Below are 14,377 nucleotides of genomic sequence, written 5' to 3'. Positions count from 1 at the left end.
ATGGTGCAATATAGCCACTACTTTCCAGGAATAACTCTTGCTGAGCACTCAACACAGAACTGAGGATGGTAGCTGACTCTTTCTCCTACTGAGGTTGGTAGCTAATTCACTTGAGGAGTAGCTGACTCTATAGCCACTTTACTGAGGATGGTCACTGACTTAAGCCACTTCACTGAGGATGGTAGCTGACCAAAGCCACTCCTATCTGTCAATTTTTAATCTGAGTCTAAGAAAGTGTTTTCCCTGGAGTGGACAAGCCTTCTTCACTGAAAGAGTGCATGGTAGAGACTGTATGGTCTGACTTATGCCTGCCAGATCTTAGCAAAAAGCCAAGTTTGAACAAAATTTCTCTGTAAACAAATTAACTATGCAGACTTTCAGCAGGACAGAAGGGACGGCTACTGCACTGATGATTGGTTGCTAATTAATAACATAGTCAGCAGAACTTAAACAGCCTTTGATATTATTGACCATAGTCCTGTTGAGTATGTGTTATTTTCAAGCACTGATGAATGGTATCAAATAAAGACAAATTCAGAGGACTTTTTATCCTAAGAGGATGTTTGCTGTTTTGAGATAACGGAGGAGCTCTTGGCTATTTTTATCACTGACCTGCCATTGACATTAAGCGAGGAGAGTGACTTATTTGAAAAAATCTGCATCAGCAACCATGCTGAGGATGAAGTCACTGAAGCTACTTAATGGTTGCTGTCTGTTTGTTCTGCCTGAACATCTCTAAAACAGGATGGTATATGGTACAAGCCATTTTAACAGAAAGCGGAGTCTTAATGGGCTTAGTTCACTAGCACTAAAGTGAAAGAATGGTTGTAAAACCACTGTACCAGGCTCTAATTTTTATTTAATCATCAGCAGTTTTTGTCTTTCATCCAGTGGAATCACTGAAAGCTGCAGCTGGCCCGTGAGGATCACAGGACTCTTAATTGTAATTAGAGGTGTCTGCTGTCATCGAGCTAAGGGGACTTAATCACCTGCAGTTAAACTTTGTTTGGAAGTCAAATGGTTTGGATAGTCATCACCAGGACCAACTGGAAAAACATCCAGGCTGCTGGTTAATTTCAAGGGGAAAGTGTTATAGAAAACCCTGACTTCCATCTTATATTGATCAAATAAACATCAAACCTGGTTTCAGATTCACCTCCTTTTCTCTGTGTTAGCCAGATAGTTTGCATCTGACTCTAAGAGCTCCTACTGTGGATGAGCAGTTGTACAAACTGGATTTGTGACTTATGCGTTTGCTGATGGGACTTGATCATTCAGTTCATTACTGAATGGATTCTGAATTAAGCTGGACCTCACCAGTAGTTGCTGCTTTTGCAACAGCGCGTCCGACATTAATAAAATACTGAAAGCCTGACACGCTCAAGAACTGGGAGCTTTTACCTTGTCAGCTGGTTCTGACTTATAGCCACGCCTAAGAGACATGGGCAAATGACTCATAACAAATCTTTCTGCAGCTATAGCCACTCAAACTCCCCTTTGTGACTTTGCCCGTTTCCCTGATGCGAAGAAATATTTTCTTTAGCCATCACTGGACTGACTTCTGTCACATTAAGACCCCTTCTGTGAAAAGAGCCGTCTGAGGTTCTGACTATGATTTTGAGGATGGTATTGACTCAAATTCACTTCACTGAAGGTGGCCTGTCTGATAGCCAACTGTCTACAAGTACAAATCAGCCACATTTCCCTACAGGAGCTGCAGCAAGATTGAGGAACTGCTCAGAGGTTGAGCTAATTTCAGTCTGACGATCTGCACAAGGAGAATTTTAGTCTCGGTTAAACTGAATGATTTGCTGGCATTCAAACTGATGGTAGCGTTTCCACTTCTCTGAGGTCCGGCGCAGAAGATGCTGAATGTTGTTTGGCTCGACCTACGTGTGTGGAGCTGACGTTTAGCAGTCATGAGGAAAATCCGTGGAACAAAGCCCATCACAGTCCACTGAATGGTAGTCCTTTGACCATTCCACCTCTCCAGACACTGCTCAGCTAATTTTTATCTGAGAATTGCCACAACAGGAAGCTAACTCCAGACTTTTGCATGAATCACTGGCAAATGAAGGAGGGAGACAACAACAATCATCCAGAAATGAAGTGAGTAAACTTTTCTGCTGATGTTAACTGAAAAATGCATCGGGCTATGGAAAGTTTGGAAGTGCTCTTTTAATTAAGAGGATGCGCACTTCACTGCATCATTCCACTGGTATGGTAGCTAATTAACACTGCACGTGGATCAGTTCTGACTTGTTAAATGCATACGAGGAGGTAGGACTTAATCATCGTCAGTTCATTACGTTTTGGATAGACCTATGTCTGTGCTGGTTAATTAAAGCAATCGCACGAGTCTGGGAGCTCACAGCGCGGTATGTCTGAGGATGTCCCTGAGCTACGTGTAGACACGCGTGACTGGTTTGTGACTTTAAGCTGTGGACATATCCACATGATTTTGCGGAGCTGACTATAGCCACTCCTACTGAGGATGGTAGCTGACTCTATTGACCTACTGAGTATTTTATAGTGTAATAATATGACTCCATAGACTGTTGAGGAAGTGATTAGATATTTTCAGGGATAGCTGACTTGATTTCTTGTGTAACTAATATGCACTCCTTGAGGATGGTTGAAACTTATGAAAGCTGACTCGCAATCTTGATAAATCACTCTATATGTTGATTTTCTCTTACTTTAGCACTCTTCCTCCTGAAACTTATCTAGCTGAAATAATCCTACTGGGGATGCTATCTTGATAAATCCTACTGAGGATGTTAGCACGTCTATAGCCTCCTATCTGAGTATGAAAATTTATTAACTGATAAGGGCTGAGGATTTTCACATTTGAAAGACAGTTAATAAATTGGGTTGTAGCTGACTCTTAGCCACTGTGCTATGAGGTTTGCACACACTACATTTAATGCTTTAGTATATCAATGACCAAACACACCTACCAAATGACTCTATGGCCCGGCCCCTCTGTCATATTTTTAAACTGATTAGAGGAAAGTCTTTCCCTGGAGACAAGCCAAAGTTTGCCCAGCCTTTCTGGTTCTAACCAGACCTAGCTTACACAATCTTAACTGTTGGGAAAAATTGTGTTCAATGAAAACAATGCTATTTCTCTAATTAAATTACAACCAGCACTTTCAGCTTATAGAGAAGGGCACTTATTACTGGGACAAAGAGCCATGACTTTTGAAAGACTTTTGATAATAATAATATTGTGGGAGCTTAGAACCAGTGCAGCCTTTGATATTATTGACCATAACTAGAGAAAACCAATCATGGCTTTTCAGACTTTATGCTGTGGGACTAGAACCATCTAATATACTTCAATGGGGATGCTGTGGCACTCTAATGACATGCCCAAAACCTCCAAATCACCTCAGACTTCATTTCTATTGGGACTAGAACCATCACATTAAACAAAGCATGTGTGTCCTGTGCTGATGATTCAAACATCACCACAGCTAATGAATTCACAAATCCTTTACTTATTTGCTGTGGGACTAGAACCATCACTTTCAGACTTTATGCTGTGGGACAAACCAACCATCACTTTCAGCTGAATCTTAATGCTGTGGGACTATCAGTTGATGCTGTGGGACCATCACTGGCGTTCAGAATTCATGCTGTGGGACTATAACCATCACTTTCAGACTTTATGCTCTGTGGGACTAGAACCATCACTTTCTAATCTTGATTAGACTTCATGCTGTGGGAAAAATAGAACCAATCACTTTCAGCTCTTATGCTGTGGGAATAGAACCATCACTTTCAGACTTTATGCTGTGGGACTAGAACCATCACTTTCTTTTATAACACCATCACTTTGGGACTAGAACCATCCTTTTGACTTTATGCTGTGGGAATAGAACCATCACTTTCAGACTTTATGCTGTGGGAATAGAACCAATCACTTTCAGACTTGATGCTGTGGGACTAAAACCATCACTTTCAGACTTTATGCTGGGCGACAATAACCATAATTTTCAGACTTTATGCTGTGGGACTAGACCCATCACTTTCAGATACTTTATGCTGGGGGACTAGAACCATCACTTTCAGATACTTTTTGAAGGAGTAGGTTTCTTTCTCTCTAACTCGTCCCCCCTCTCTCTCTCTCTTACTCTCTACTTCATACCATTGTTTTATCTCTCCCTCCCGTGTCTCCTTCACTCGTGTTTTCCATCTGTTCTCTGTCTAACCCCATTCACTCTCTCTCTCTCTCTCTCGCTTTTTCCCTCTACTTTATTCCATTGTTTTATCTCTCCCTCCCCTGTCTCCTTCACTCGTGTTTTTCCATCTGTTCTCTGTCTAACCCCATTCAGTCTCTTTCTCTTGAATGGCGCAACGGGCTAGAGGCGTCACTACAGACCATGGTTCGATCCTGGGCTGTATCACATACTGCAGTGATTGGGAGTCCTGTAGTAATTAATTACTTAAAAAATCATACAATGTGATTTTCTGGATTTTTGTCCGTCTCTCACAGTTGAAGTGTACCTATGATAAAAATTACAGACCTCTACATGCTTTGTAAGTAGGAAAACCTGCAAAATCGGCAGTGGATCAAATACTTGTTCTCCCTACTGTATATAGCCATTGAATATTGAATAATATAACTGTCACGAGAATTTTCAATCCCAATGATAATAACTAACCATTATTAAAGCTTTGACAAATTCCCGAGGTTTGTAAGACCTTGGATTTAATAATAATTAGGCCAAGACTCAAATCATATAATGCGCATAGCCTTTTATATAACTCCTACAAGCACCTACAAGTCTACAAGCGCATCTGTTCCTCCCTGGGTGGAGGAACGTTATCTCCTGTCCTTGGTCTCACAGTACCAAAACATGTGTGTTGTCAAGTTCCTATTTATCACACACAAACACAATGTTCCCACTGACTCACAATATTCTAGAATTATGTCGAAACACATTGTCTAAGCTTCTGTAACTATTAGGGTGAAATACTTTAGTCATTACTCTTAATGTCATTCAGATTCTCTTATTATTACTCTAAACATATACATTCCCTTATCAATAACTTAAAAATGCCTCATGACCTTAGTTCAATTGTCTAATTCCAAAACTCAAGAAATAAGCTTGTGTTGTTCCTTTGTTTGTAAACAAAACTATATATGTTTAAATCTTATGGATTGTCAGTCCTTGCATCATAGCTCTGTCTTTGAATCTGAGAGTGGTTACATTTCTCCAACCCCATCCCTCAGTTGTTTACCGAAACAGTGAACTGCAGATTTCCCCTTTAACTCTCTGCCTCCTCTCCCTCTCTCTTCTCCTGGCAGGCGCATTCATGATTCTCTATGTCATGCTGTTGGTGGTGGTGGGGGTTCCCCTGTTCTTCATGGAGCTGGCTGCAGGCCAGTGTATCCGTCAGGGCAGCATCGGTGTGTGGAAGCACATCTCCCCCAAGCTGGCCGGTATCGGCTACTCCAGCTGCATGGTGAGCACAACAGGTTGGCCTGTATCGGCTACTCCAGCTGCATGGTGAGCACAACAGGTTGGCCGGTATCGGCTACTCCAGCTGCATGGTGAGCACAACAGGTTGGCCGGTATCGGCTACTCCAGCTGCATGGTGAGCACAACAGGTTGGCCGGTATCGGCTACTCCAGCTGCATGGTGAGCTCAACAGGTTGGCCGGTATCGGCTACTCCAGCTGCATGGTGAGCACAACAGGTTGGCCGGTATCGGCTACTCCAGCTGCATGGTGAGCACAACAGGTTGGCCGGTATCGGCTACTCCAGCTGCATGGTGAGCACAACAGGTTGGCGGTATCGGCTACTCCAGCTGCATGGTGAGCACAACAGGTTGGCCGGTATCGGCTACTCCAGCTGCATGGTGAGCACAACAGGTTGGCCGGTATCGGCTACTCCAGCTGCATGGTGAGCACAACAGGTTGGCCGGTATCGGCTACTCCAGCTGCATGGTGAGCACAACAGGTTGGCCGGTATCGGCTACTCCAGCTGCATGGTGAGCACAACAGGTTGGCCGGTATCGGCTACTCCAGCTGCATGGTGAGCACAACAGGTTGGCCGGTATCGGCTACTCCAGCTGCATGGTGAGCACAACAGGTTGGCCGGTATCGGCTACTCCAGCTGCATGGTGAGCACAACAGGTTGGCCGGTATCGGCTACTCCAGCTGCATGGTGAGCACAACAGGGGTTGGTCCCAAATGGCACCTTATTTCATGCTGTATGTACAGATGCCGTACCTGAAATTGAACCTGCTTCTCACAGCACGAAAATAATCCTGCTGCAACAGGAAATGTCAATTATTATGTGGATTATAATTAATGGACATTTATGTAGGGAAAATCAGGTCTGAAATGTTAAAGTGGAAATTACAAACGTTAGAAGCCTTTTAAAAAATGTAATTCACAAAAATGCGCATTTCCTGCAAAAATGAGCGTTTCCTTTTCCTGTGCAGGAAAATGATCTGCAACAACAGAGTGATTAAATTAAGATAGCAGATCTGTAGTGCACTACACTTGAGAACAAAGAAATAATACAATGTCCTCTTTGAACAGATTTTCCAATTAGCCCTAATTGGAAGAGGGAGCACATTTTGTTACACAATTGATTGGACACACCTAGTAAGCAATACTATACACATTCACCAAAAGTGAAATACTGGTGTTTAGCTATGTTATCATAAAAATACAACTCCAAGCTAGAAGCATCAGAACATTCTGGTGAAGGTAGGTTGTTTAACCATTTAATGACAGGGGGACTGTGTCAAGAATAAGAAAGCCATAGTTACCATTCCATAGTACACTAGAACACTGTGTTTGGTTGGACAACAACTGGTTCCAAACATGGTGAGGGCAATTGCTTTCAGCAAAATACAAGGAACTCCTTCCATGCCCCTTGATTTGTCACAATGTTTGCTAGACTGTTCCTAGAAAAGGAATTAGAAACACTGGAACATAGGCTGTTCCCTGGTTACCTGACAGAAATGTTTTGGGAGACAAACATTGTCACTAGGGTGTTTGGTTAAGGCCTAATGTTGAGGACTAGACTTTCACTGACACAATAAACCTGTTTTGATTTCCAGGTAAGTTAAAAACAGCTCCATGCATGCAGAATTATCCATAATTCAGTCAACAGTGTGATTATGGCTCACTAAGTACACAATAGTACAGGTCCTGCACCAATGACTGTGGCACTCTTCATATAATTCATTAAAATGTATTTATTGGTATGGCAGGTTTAGGAACCTGACCTTAAGCCCTGAGGCAGAGAAACAAAGAAATTACAATGTCCTCTTTGTAGATTTTCCAATTAGCCCTAATTGGAAGAGGGAGAAGTTACACAATTGATTGGACACACCTAGTAAGCAATACTATACACATTCAAAAGTGAAATACTGTAGCTTGTTATCATAAAAATAAGCTCCAAGCTAGAAGCATCAGAACACTTAGAAAGGTAGTTCTACCTTATATGAGGGAGAAGTTCATAATAAAGAAAGCCATATATTCCATAGTCTGGAACAAGCAAAACAAAACAAACTGACCGTAAACATAGCTGAGGGCAATTGAGCAAAATACAAGGAACCTCCTTCCATGCCCCTTGATTTGTCACAATGTTGCTAGACTGTTCCTAGAATGTTTTCAAAGGAACGTTCTCAGGAATTAGAAACACTGGAACATAGGCTGTTCCCTGGCCTGACAGACATGTTTTGGGAGACAAACATTGTCACTGGTGTCCGTCCGTCCGTCTGTCTGTGTGTTGTTAGGGGAACGATCTCTTTTCTAATTTGTGAGATGTAGTTGCACACTCCTCTCTCCCCTGTGTTGGTATCACTTATGCACTGACACCCTATTGGTTAACACTGACAGCCTATTGGTTAACACTGACAGCTATTGGTTAACACTGACAACCTAGGGCCTCCTGAGTGGGGCAGTGCTCTCTCCCGCTGTGCCACTAGAGATTCTGGGTTCGAGTCCAGGCTCTGTCACAAACCGGGAACCCATGGGGTGGCGCACTGGCCCAGTGTCACCCGATTGCTTAACACTGACACCCTATTCATACTCATTCTGTCAGTGCTGATGTCAGGGAGCTGCTATAACAATATTTAAAGGGATAGTGTGATACTTTAGGAATTACTTACCCAGAGTCAGAGAACTTTGTGATTTGATGTCCCTGCATACAGTTTGAAGGAAGTTTAATTTAGTTTTGCGAGCCATTGTTAACTAGCGTTAGCGCTGCTAACTGCTACTACTTGCAGTTTTATTATATGCATAGTCACTTCACCCCTACCTACATATACAAATTACCTGACTAACCTGTACCCCTGCAGGTTGACTGGAACCGGTACCCCCTGTATATAGCCTCATTATTGTTATTTTATTGTGTTACTTTTCATTATTTTTTACTTTAGTTTATTTGGTAAATATTTTCTTAACTCGTCTTGAACTGCGCTGTTGGTTAAGGGCTTGTAAGTAAGCATTTCACCGTACTTGTTGTATTTGACGCATGTGACAAATAAAGTTTGATTTGATTTGCAATGACTGGAAGTCTACAGGTGCAGCTAGCATGTTAAATACTGCATTACCCCCTGTCTTCCTTCCTCAGGTGCAGCTAGCATGTTAAATACTGTATTAACCCTGTCTTCCTTCCTCAGGTGCAGCTAGCATGTTAAATACTGCATTACCCCCTGTCTTCCTTCCTCAGGTGCAGCTAGCATGTTAAATACTGTATTAACCCTGTCTTCCTTCCTCAGGTGCAGCTAGCATGTTAAATACTGCATTACCCCCTGTCTTCCTTCCTCAGGTGCAGCTAGCATGTTAAATACTGCATTACCCCCTGTCTTCCTTCCTCAGGTGCAGCTAGCATGTTAAATACTGCATTACACCCTGTTTTCCTTCCTCAGGTGCAGCTAGCATGTTAAATACTGCATTACCCCCTGTCTTCCTTCCTCAGGTGCAGCTAGCATGTTGTGTCTTCCTTCCTCAGGTGCAGCTAGCATGTTAAATACTGTATTAACCCTGTCTTCCTTCCTCAGGTGCAGCTAGCATGTTAAATACTGCATTACCCCCTGTCTTCCTTCCTCAGGTGCAGCTAGCATGTTAAATACTGCATTACCCCCTGTTTTCCTTCCTCAGGTGCAGCTAGCATGTTAAATACTGCATTACCCCCTGTCTTCCTTCCTCAGGTGCAGCTAGCATGTTAAATACTGTATTAACCCTGTCTTCCTTCCTCAGGTGCAGCTAGCATGTTAAATACTGTATTAACCCTGTCTTCCTTCCTCAGGTGCAGCTAGCATGTTAAATACTGCATTAACCCCTGTCTTCCTTCCTCAGGTGCAGCTAGCATGTTAAATACTGTATTAACCCTGTCTTCCTTCCTCAGGTACAGCTAGCATGTTAAATACTGTATTAACCCTGTCTTCCTTCCTCAGGTGCAGCTAGCATGTTAAATACTGTATTAACCCCTGTCTTCCTTCCTCAGGTGCAGCTAGCATGTTAAATACTGTATTAACCCTGTCTTCCTTCCTCAGGTGCAGCTAGCATGTTAAATACTGTATTAACCCTGTCTTCCTTCCTCAGGTGCAGCTAGCATGTTAAATACTGTATTAACCCTGTCTTCCTTCCTCAGGTGCAGCTAGCATGTTAAATACTGTATTAACCCTGTCTTCCTTCCTCAGGTGCAGCTAGCATGTTAAATACTGTATTAACCCTGTCTTCCTTCCTCAGGTGCAGCTAGCATGTTAAATACTGTATTAACCCTGTCTTCCTTCCTCAGGTGCAGCTAGCATGTTAAATACTGTATTAACCCTGTCTTCCTTCCTCAGGTGCAGCTAGCATGTTAAATACTGTATTAACCCTGTCTTCCTTCCTCAGGTGCAGCTAGCATGTTAAATACTGTATTAACCCTGTCTTCCTTCCTCAGGTGCAGCTAGCATGTTAAATACTGTATTAACCCTGTCTTCCTTCCTCAGGTGCAGCTAGCATGTTAAATACTGTATTAACCCCTGTCTTCCTTCCTCAGGTGCAGCTAGCATGTTAAATACTGTATTAACCCTGTCTTCCTTCCTCAGGTGCAGCTAGCATGTTAAATACTGTATTAACCCTGTCTTCCTTCCTCAGGTGCAGCTAGCATGTTAAATACTGTATTAACCCTGTCTTCCTTCCTCAGGTGCAGCTAGCATGTTAAATACTGTATTAACCCTGTCTTCCTTCCTCAGGTGCAGCTAGCATGTTAAATACTGTATTAACCCTGTCTTCCTTCCTCAGGTGCAGCTAGCATGTTAAATACTGTATTAACCCTGTCTTCCTTCCTCAGGTGCAGCTAGCATGTTAAATACTGCATTACACCCTGTCTTCCTTCCTCAGGTGCAGCTAGCATGTTAAATACTGTATTAACCCTGTCTTCCTTCCTCAGGTGCAGCTAGCATGTTAAATACTGTATTAACCCTGTCTTCCTTCCTCAGGTGCAGCTAGCATGTTAAATACTGCATTACCCCCTGTCTTCCTTCCTCAGGTGCAGCTAGCATGTTAAATACTGTATTAACCCTGTCTTCCTTCCTCAGGTGCAGCTAGCATGTTAAATACTGTATTAACCCTGTCTTCCTTCCTCAGGTGCAGCTAGCATGTTAAATACTGTATTAACCCTGTCTTCCTTCCTCAGGTGCAGCTAGCATGTTAAATACTGTATTAACCCTGTCTTCCTTCCTCAGGTGCAGCTAGCATGTTAAATACTGTATTAACCCCTGTCTTCCTTCCTCAGGTGCAGCTAGCATGTTAAATACTGTATTAACCCTGTCTTCCTTCCTCAGGTGCAGCTAGCATGTTAAATACTGTATTAACCCCTGTCTTCCTTCCTCAGGTATAGCTAGCATGTTAAATACTGTATTAACCCTGTCTTCCTTCCTCAGGTGCAGCTAGCATGTTAAATACTGTATTAACCCTGTCTTCCTTCCTCAGGTGCAGCTAGCATGTTAAATACTGTATTAACCCTGTCTTCCTTCCTCAGGTGCAGCTAGCATGTTAAATACTGTATTAACCCTGTCTTCCTTCCTCAGGTGCAGCTAGCATGTTAAATACTGTATTAACCCTGTCTTCCTTCCTCAGGTGCAGCTAGCATGTTAAATACTGTATTAACCCTGTCTTCCTTCCTCAGGTGCAGCTAGCATGTTAAATACTGTATTAACCCCTGTCTTCCTTCCTCAGGTGCAGCTAGCATGTTAAATACTGTATTAACCCCTGTCTTCCTTCCTCAGGTGCAGCTAGCATGTTAAATACTGCATTACCCCCTGTCTTCCTTCCTCAGGTGCAGCTAGCATGTTAAATACTGTATTAACCCTGTCTTCCTTCCTCAGGTGCAGCTAGCATGTTAAATACTGTATTAACCCTGTCTTCCTTCCTCAGGTGCAGCTAGCATGTTAAATACTGTATTACCCCCTGTCTTCCTTCCTCAGGTGCAGCTAGCATGTTAAATACTGTATTAACCCTGTCTTCCTTCCTCAGGTGCAGCTAGCATGTTAAATACTGTATTAACCCTGTCTTCCTTCCTCAGGTGCAGCTAGCATGTTAAATACTGTATTAACCCTGTCTTCCTTCCTCAGGTGCAGCTAGCATGTTAAATACTGTATTAACCCTGTCTTCCTTCCTCAGGTGCAGTCATGTTTCTGTATTAACCCTGTCTTCCTTCCTCAGGTGCAGCTAGCATGTTAAATACTGTATTAACCCTGTCTTCCTTCCTCAGGTGCAGCTAGCATGTTAAATACTGTATTAACCCTGTCTTCCTTCCTCAGGTGCAGCTAGCATGTTAAATACTGTATTAACCCTGTCTTCCTTCCTCAGGTGCAGCTAGCATGTTAAATACTGTATTAACCCTGTCTTCCTTCCTCAGGTGCAGCTAGCATGTTAAATACTGTATTAACCCTGTCTTCCTTCCTCAGGTGCAGCTAGCATGTTAAATACTGTATTAACCCTGTCTTCCTTCCTCAGGTGCAGCTAGCATGTTAAATACTGTATTAACCCTGTCTTCCTTCCTCAGGTGCAGCTAGCATGTTAAATACTGTATTAACCCTGTCTTCCTTCCTCAGGTGCAGCTAGCATGTTAAATACTGTATTAACCCTGTCTTCCTTCCTCAGGTGCAGCTAGCATGTTAAATACTGTATTAACCCTGTCTTCCTTCCTCAGGTGCAGCTAGCATGTTAAATACTGTATTAACCCCTGTCTTCCTTCCTCAGGTGCAGCTAGCATGTTAAATACTGTATTAACCCTGTCTTCCTTCCTCAGGTGCAGCTAGCATGTTAAATACTGTATTAACCCTGTCTTCCTTCCTCAGGTGCAGCTAGCATGTTAAATACTGTATTAACCCTGTCTTCCTTCCTCAGGTGCAGCTAGCATGTTAAATACTGCATTACCCCCTGTCTTCCTTCCTCAGGTGCAGCTAGCATGTTAAATACTGTATTAACCCTGTCTTCCTTCCTCAGGTGCAGCTAGCATGTTAAATACTGCATTACACCCTGTCTTCCTTCCTCAGGTGCAGCTAGCATGTTAAATACTGTATTACCCCCTGTCTTCCTTCCTCAGGTGCAGCTAGCATGTTAAATACTGTATTAACCCTGTCTTCCTTCCTCAGGTGCAGCTAGCATGTTAAATACTGTATTAACCCTGTCTTCCTTCCTCAGGTGCAGCTAGCATGTTAAATACTGTATTAACCCTGTCTTCCTTCCTCAGGTGCAGCTAGCATGTTAAATACTGCATTACCCCCTGTCTTCCTTCCTCAGGTGCAGCTAGCATGTTAAATACTGTATTAACCCTGTCTTCCTTCCTCAGGTGCAGCTAGCATGTTAAATACTGTATTAACCCTGTCTTCCTTCCTCAGGTGCAGCTAGCATGTTAAATACTGTATTAACCCTGTCTTCCTTCCTCAGGTGCAGCTAGCATGTTAAATACTGCATTACCCCCTGTCTTCCTTCCTCAGGTGCAGCTAGCATGTTAAATACTGTATTAACCCTGTCTTCCTTCCTCAGGTGCAGCTAGCATGTTAAATACTGTATTAACCCTGTCTTCCTTCCTCAGGTGCAGCTAGCATGTTAAATACTGTATTAACCCTGTCTTCCTTCCTCAGGTGCAGCTAGCATGTTAAATACTGTATTAACCCTGTCTTCCTTCCTCAGGTGCAGCTAGCATGTTAAATACTGTATTAACCCCTGTCTTCCTTCCTCAGGTGCAGCTAGCATGTTAAATACTGCATTACCCCTGTCTTCCTTCCTCAGGTGCAGCTAGCATGTTAAATACTGCATTACCCCCTGTCTTCCTTCCTCAGGTGCAGCTTGTTAAATACTGTATTAACCCCTGTCTTCCTTCCTCAGGTACAGCTAGCATGTTAAATACTGTATTAACCCTGTCTTCCTTCCTCAGGTACAGCTAGCATGTTAAATACTGTATTAACCCTGTCTTCCTTCCTCAGGTGCAGCTAGCATGTTAAATACTGCATTACCCCCTGTCTTCCTTCCTCAGGTGCAGCTAGCATGTTAAATACTGTATTAACCCTGTCTTCCTTCCTCAGGTGTGTTTCTTTGTGGCTCTCTACTACAATGTCATCATCGCATGGAGTCTCTTCTACATGGGCAACTCCTTCCAGTATCCTCTACCCTGGGTGCAGTGTCCCATCAACATGACCACCAATAACACTGGTATTCACTAGCTGTGTGTGTGTAGTATAGTACTTTGTCCCCACAAGGTTAGTTGTACAAGACTGTGTGTGTGTGTGTGTGTGTGTGTGTGTGTGTGTGTGTGTGTGTGTGCGTGCGTGCGTGTGTGTGTCATGCTTCTCCTTATTTGTGTTTAGATGTGTAATGGACACGTTGTATTCTCCAAGAGCAGGGTTTGTGTATGTAAACTATAAATCTCTCTCACTCACTCTCTCTCACTCCCCCTCTCTATCTCTCACTTCCTCTCCCTCCTTCTCTCTCTGTCTCTCGCTCTCTCTGTCTGTCAGTAAAGGAATGCTTAGGTAGCTCCCCAACCTCATATTTCTGGTTCCGGAAGGCTCTAGACATCACAGACTCCATCGATGAGTCTGGTGAGTTTAACCCCATCATGACGGGCTGTCTGCTGGCTGCCTGGGCCATCGTCTGTCTAGCCATGATCAAAGGCATCAAGTCGTCTGCCAAGGTAAGGACGCTCTCAGTTCATCTTTTTCACAACATATAGCATGTTACAAACAGTATAACGGGTCACCACCTGCCTTGATCCTCAGTAGTGTCGCCGCCGGCAACCACTAACCATGATTATGGTAGGCTAGTAGTTAACATGCTAGCTGTGAAGGAAAGTGGCTGAATTCTGTTTTTGGCAAATGTTACTTTTAAATTGTTTAATGTTAATGTT

The 14,377-nt window shown here is 43.1% G+C and overlaps 1 pseudogene; it reads left to right on the top strand.

Moving 5' to 3' along the window:
* Positions 1 to 14,377, top strand: part of LOC118383469 (sodium-dependent neutral amino acid transporter B(0)AT2-like) — a 39,921-nt pseudogene that overhangs the window by 3,396 nt on the left and 22,148 nt on the right.

Source organism: Oncorhynchus keta, chromosome 5 (assembly GCF_023373465.1).
Source record: "Oncorhynchus keta strain PuntledgeMale-10-30-2019 chromosome 5, Oket_V2, whole genome shotgun sequence".
NCBI lineage: Eukaryota > Metazoa > Chordata > Actinopteri > Salmoniformes > Salmonidae > Oncorhynchus > Oncorhynchus keta.
Note: the sequence above shows the minus strand (reverse complement) of the source record. Positions and strands in the feature narration are given on the sequence as shown.